Source organism: Trichosurus vulpecula, chromosome 2 (assembly GCF_011100635.1).
Source record: "Trichosurus vulpecula isolate mTriVul1 chromosome 2, mTriVul1.pri, whole genome shotgun sequence".
NCBI classification, from domain to species: Eukaryota; Metazoa; Chordata; class Mammalia; order Diprotodontia; family Phalangeridae; genus Trichosurus; species Trichosurus vulpecula.
The window spans coordinates 396,853,105-396,859,307 of record NC_050574.1 but is presented as its reverse complement, the minus strand read 5'-3'; the positions used below and the strand labels follow the sequence as shown (position 1 = coordinate 396,859,307).

At 31.2% G+C, this 6,203-nt stretch overlaps 1 pseudogene; it reads left to right on the top strand.

Moving 5' to 3' along the window:
• The first annotated feature begins 969 nt into the window (after positions 1–969).
• LOC118837243 lies at positions 970–1,374 on the top strand (annotated as a pseudogene).
• Positions 1,375–6,203: the final 4,829 nt, after the last annotated feature.

The following is a 6,203-nucleotide window of genomic DNA, read 5'->3' as shown; positions in this document are numbered from 1 at the left end:
ATATCAGGCACTTTATAATTGAGTCACCCAAATCTATTGCAAGTTCCAAGTTCTGAACTAGCAAAGACCAAAGGAAATAAAGCATCATTGCTGTCCCAGAAGGGTTTAACTGAAATCGCTACATAAGATATTATTAACCATGAGCTCTGAGATGGTACGGCTCCTCTGACTAGAAGGCTTGGTAATATGTGCTAGAAACTTTGGAAAACTAAATAAGTGCTTCCATATTTAACAATAAATTATATTTCTTCCCTAGATTGAGAGGAGTAAAAATAACATTTTTGTTTGATGAGGAATTATCCCCTGTCACAACATAAATATATTGCATTTTTACAAGGGGAACACTTTAAAGAAAACATTTTTAAACATACACACATTAAAAACAAAACAAAAAAGGAACCTTGGCTTATCCAGATATTTAGAAAGCAAAAGGCAATGATAAAATCTCAACCGCAACTTTTAATCTGTAAGTCATCATACATATTACAGTTTTAATGTCACTGAATCCAAGTAACAAAATAGTCCTGGTCTAGTTTTCACAATTATTTTTAGAAACAATTTTAGACAGATAGACACACACAGACACACACATTTACACACACACATACACACGAAAACAACTTTTATTTATATTTAAATATGTGTGCAATTAAAATTAAGAAGAATTACTTTTAAAGCCCTATAAATTCTGAGAAAATTGGCATGGCCAATTCAAAACAGGTACTCATGAAATTTGTGCCATAGAATTTATAGTCCAATTTAAGGTGCACAGTATTTCTAATTCAATGAATTTGGAACAATGCATGATAGTCCTAATAATCTATCTGTTATTCAAATGTGTTGCAATTTTCCCACCTATAAAATCTGAAAATTTAAAATTTATGTGGGACCTCTCTCAGAGACCAATGAGGACCCTTAAAGGAGGCCCCACCCCTTCAAGCCCTGCCCTTAGAAAGAGCAGCCACAGCCATGGAGGAATATCAGCCCCACAATGATGAGCTTGGCTTCATTGCTGAGGAAGGACACAATATTGTGGAAGAGTGTATAGATACTATACTGAGTGGCATGGATTATAATACAAATAATGTCAATATTAAACTGAAATTATAGCTAAATAATCCTTAATACATTTGGTAAAGTTAGGTAGGACATATGAATATATTGGTACTTATTCAGTGATGACAAAGAGTAGACCTGGTTTACACACAGCAAGTTCATGTTTGTTTTTTCTTTAATACCACATCTGATAGAACCTGTACTATAAGATGGGAAAATCAAACCATCAGCTATATCATCAATGTTTCTGCCATTGCTATTATCCTGTACCTAAATGGAAATATTAGTATAACAAATTATCAAAATGTTCTTGAATAAAACTATTCATAGTCTTATTTAATTACCTTATTGTGTCAGAAGTGAAAGTATGTAATTGACTTCAGAACAGTAAAAAGTGAACATTATAACTAACTAATCTTATGGTTCATAGTATACTTTAAACATTTCCATAGTTAGAAAAATATCAAACCTAGAAAAATAAAATGTTAAGTCTAAATGATATATTTATATTCTCACCAGCTTTTCATTAATATTATGCATCCAGGAAAATGAAGGAATTAAGTTTGGGATAATATTCTCTTGAGTTGGAAAAATAAAATTCTAACCTACATAAGTCTGTATCAATTAACCAAAGTTCTTAGCTCAATAATTAACAGAGCCTTATTTGGTTATACAAGCAAAATACTGTATTACATGTTTTTTTTCCTTTTATCAAGTACTCTTATACAGTAACTAGAATTAACTTATTTTTAAAAGTAATTATTTAATGATTTGTTGCCCTTTATTCCAAAATCTTAAGTTAAGAATTGAACAATATTGGTGGATTGATTTCTCTAGTCCAATAAAGTTCACTGTAGAATAATAACAGATATACTAATTCAATAATAATTGTCTTTCCAATCATTCATTCTATGTTCAATAAGTATTTGTTGATCACTACACATAGCATGCTGTTTAGTTGCCATATTATATGGGTTATAGACATGGGGATAAAAACATTTGGTCTGCAACTTAGACTATACAAGCCAGTGATATTTAATTAATTTTAAGGGGAACATAAAATGAATAGAAGCCATGCAGAAGTTAACTAAATCAAGTTCTTAGTATAGGTCAATTTTATTTACAATTGTAGACATGACTTAGAGAAATATTTAAATAAAGTTTGTTGAAATATATATTAACATTTAATTTTGCTCTTATTTTCATAACTAGTAAATTATGTTTATTGTTTGATTGTTAATTGGCATTTGTAAATCACCTATGTGAAATTTAAAATGTTTAGGGTAAGTTAAAAATGTACAGTGTACTTTCATTAGCAGGTTATGTAACAACTAAGGGCTTACAATATGTAGAAAAATATACTGAGAAGCAAAGGCTTTAAATTAGTATATACACAGATGTGCTACCAAATGCAAATTCAGTCTGCTGTCTAAGCAAGAAAATAAAGCTATAAATGCAAAAAAGGAGAAAATTTAAAATATAGTGTTCTCACTCAATGCATTCCCACAAAGGTAAAAATGTAAATGCTATTCAGAATGAAAGAAGATGTTTGGGAATCTATCAAACTGCCATTTTACTCTTTTGCATCTCTGTTGACTTTGGCATACTGTGTAGGCTGAATGGTTGACTAATGATGTAGTTCAGTTTTGGTTTTAGAGGTTTCTTTTGGACACTACTCTTTGGTATGAAATGGAATAGTATCTTAGCAAAGCTAAGGAAAGCCCAATTTACCTTGTTATAAAAGAAAACGAACTTTCTTTATCCTTGGTTTCCTGTCTCCACATGTCATCAACATTTTCCTAGTGAGGCTCTAGCACAACCAAACAAGATGTTAATAATAAAGTTTAAAGAGAGTAAACTTTGAATAATTTAAAAAAAACCACCTCAATCTCTGGAGAATGACAAAACTGTAAAGGAAAAAACTTGGAGGAAGGCAGGTAATAGGGGAGAAAAACATGAATGAAAGATTCAGTCATTCCTTTTTTTCCAGTAGCTTATAAAGATGTCCCAATGAATATAGGACCTGTATTCAATGAGAGAAGTCATAGTGTGCAAGCCATACAAATAAACCATGGAAACTGTTTTGATCATGTTGATTCAACCACATGCATAGACACACTGATGTTTTCATGGACAGGACTACTAATGACATTCAGATCACCCAACTTTAAGTCTGTGGCCCTAAACAGTGAAATATAAAATATTCAGACTCAATGAATTCAGAATTTTCAATAAATTAGACATGATATGAGTGAAGCTGGTAAGTTAACTAGATCAAAATTGCTGTAGCTCTTAAATGCCTATTAGAAACTTAAATGTATGAGAAATTGGCAAAAGTGATAGTAAAGGCTAGTTATGATAGAGTGGGTAGATTAACTATGTCAAAGAAAAGTATTTGAATTTTCTGTAAACAGAAAAAAAATAATAAAGGAAGGTGGCAAAAGAGTGATCATTATAATACTTAAAGGAGAGAAAGGAAATGATTAAGACATGAATAAGAAATGGAGGAAGGGTCATGGAATAAAAGATATTTGCTATGATTAGAGAATTAGGAAAAGAGAGATTTATAGACAAAAGAGGTAGGGAAAGCGAGTCTAATTAACAGCCACAGTAGTTTACTACCTTATCAGGAAAAGAGGAATTCAATCCAAGAAACACTGGAGATTTTGCCCCAGTATATGTGAGATTTAAACTTTTATTCATTCATTAGCTTAATATAATTAAGGTATTTGTACACTGTACCTTAAGTGGGAAACCCTGAGATTAAGTCTCCATTCTATTACATACTCAAGTCACTTCTCTCTGGGTCTCAGTTTTCTCAAATGTAAAATGAGGAGCTTGGATGACATAATCAATGGTTCCCTCCACTTCTAACATAATGTAATACAAGAATATACCTGTGCATTCTCCTAGTAAGTGGTTTCAATTATAACCTTCTGCCACTAGCAACTATCCAAAAATCAATTCTTTATTAACAAAAAAGTGATGTTTTATTTTTATTCCTAATATAAAACTATAATTTTAGAAAGCCAGCTCTAAAATGATGTGATCTATAATCTGAGAAACAAATTATCTTTTTCTATAATAAATTAGCTATAATAAAAAGCTATTTTGTTTCCCTAATCTTCACTTCCATTTGAAAATAATCAAAAACTCTCAGTTCAAAAATTTTCAAATTAGAATGAAAGTACTACTCGTGAAGATCTCTTACTTTCCGTATTTTGAAAGTAGATGCGTCTACAAATAAACTAGGATTTTTAAAAATTCTATACTGAATACATTGGACATTTATTGAATGCCCGTGGTGCGCAGAGTCCTGTAATTGCCACTGGCCAGTTATCTACATCTCGGAAAAATGTCACTGGCTCCTAGAGGTCTATTTCAAAACATTTCTTTGATAGTCAAGGAATAACTTTGGATTTATATACATGTAATGTTGCTATATTAAAATGACCCAAGTGGGCCTTCAACTAGCTATGATTATTTGTGACATTCACTAATGTTTGGAAATGTATAATTTTACACCAAAACATTAAACACTCCAAAATATATGGTACATTTAGGGACCATGTTTTTAAGAATAATTTGTCAAGTTAGATTTCTGAAAATTTTGAACTTAACCTAAAAAAGCAACTCAAGTTTCATATCCCTAAGTTATAAATAACTAATCTGTCTTTCCTAAAATACCTTGTTCTCTAATATTAATCATGCAATATAAAAATAACAAGGTTTCATTTTGATCAGGAAACAGAAAAAAGAACTCACCCTTTTGGAATAAAGCATAGGGCAGGGGATAGGGCAGCCTTTGCTATTGTGAAAATTCCAAGTTGTCAAATATTTTTTTAAAAATAGTTACAATCGTTTTTAAGTAGCTCAAACTCTAAACCAAAATATATTGTTCATATTTGAAACAAAAATAAAATTAGCAGGTTAGTTAATATAATATAATTTATAATCTGACTACATTACACAGTAATTTATAGTAAAAAAAAGAAAGATTAGTTATATGACTTATCACTTAATAAGAATCACAAAATTTAAGTTGCTAAGTTATTTTATGTTCTTAATTAGCAGAGTCTACATTCATTCAATTTTCCTGAAGAGTGAATAAAATATGAAACTGTGAGTTAGAAGGCTTGAATTTCCTTGTTTGCTCTTCTACTAACTGTCTGAATCTATATAATTGTGGTTGAATGCACATAACCAGAGTTTCCATGGCACACCCTTATAGTTTCATAAGCTGTTAGTCACAAATACAGTTTCTTCCTTCATGACTGAATGTTACATAAAAAACAAAAATGGAATATTTCAGCAATTATCCAACATGATCTCATCTACATAGATGTTAATATGTTGATAATACATTGAAGTCTTTAAGAAAAATAATATTAATAGATGAATGAATCACTCTTTTATTTGATCTTTATTCCCAAAGGTAATTATTTGTTATAAGTAAAGCCTTTTTCTTTTATTACTATCCTGTGGAATTAAAGTATTGACCTGGCTTTGATCCTTGGTGTGACATGTAAGACTTGGAGAATGTCAGCATACTTGTGAAATATAAACATATGTTTATTGAAGAAGCACAGTAAGAAGAGGCTTTATTTTTAATATATAGCTAGCCTTTGAAGGAAAGGTATGATTCAGTCTTCAATTGACTGAGCACTTATTTAAAGCTCTATTTTGTCCTTTATGCTCAAAGGGAGGGAAAAGTAAGACAACCGATTTCAGCAGGTGCAGCTCATTCCCCTTTCCAAAACCTCTGCAAAAACTTTACCCAGACACATAAGAATGCACTTTCAGCATCTTGAACAGCGGTCCTATGCTACCAGGGACCTTGCCAAACATGAGCAAATCTTCAAGATTTTTTTTCTTTCTGTATCTCCTGGAAAATATTAATCCAGGCAATGGGGCTTGATGCTATTTCTCCAGAATAAAGCTCAATAGGTTTTTTCCCAACCCACCAAGTTAAATGGGTAGTTTACACATGTGGTCATTAGTCCTATATACCTTGCAAATGAAATGAACTCATATGCCTTAGCTATAGCAGCTATATGACTTTCCACAGGGACTTGTACAAATACTAGAACTATGAAGGATCTCAATGACCACTTAGTATAGCCCTGTTGTTTTATAGATGAAGAAAC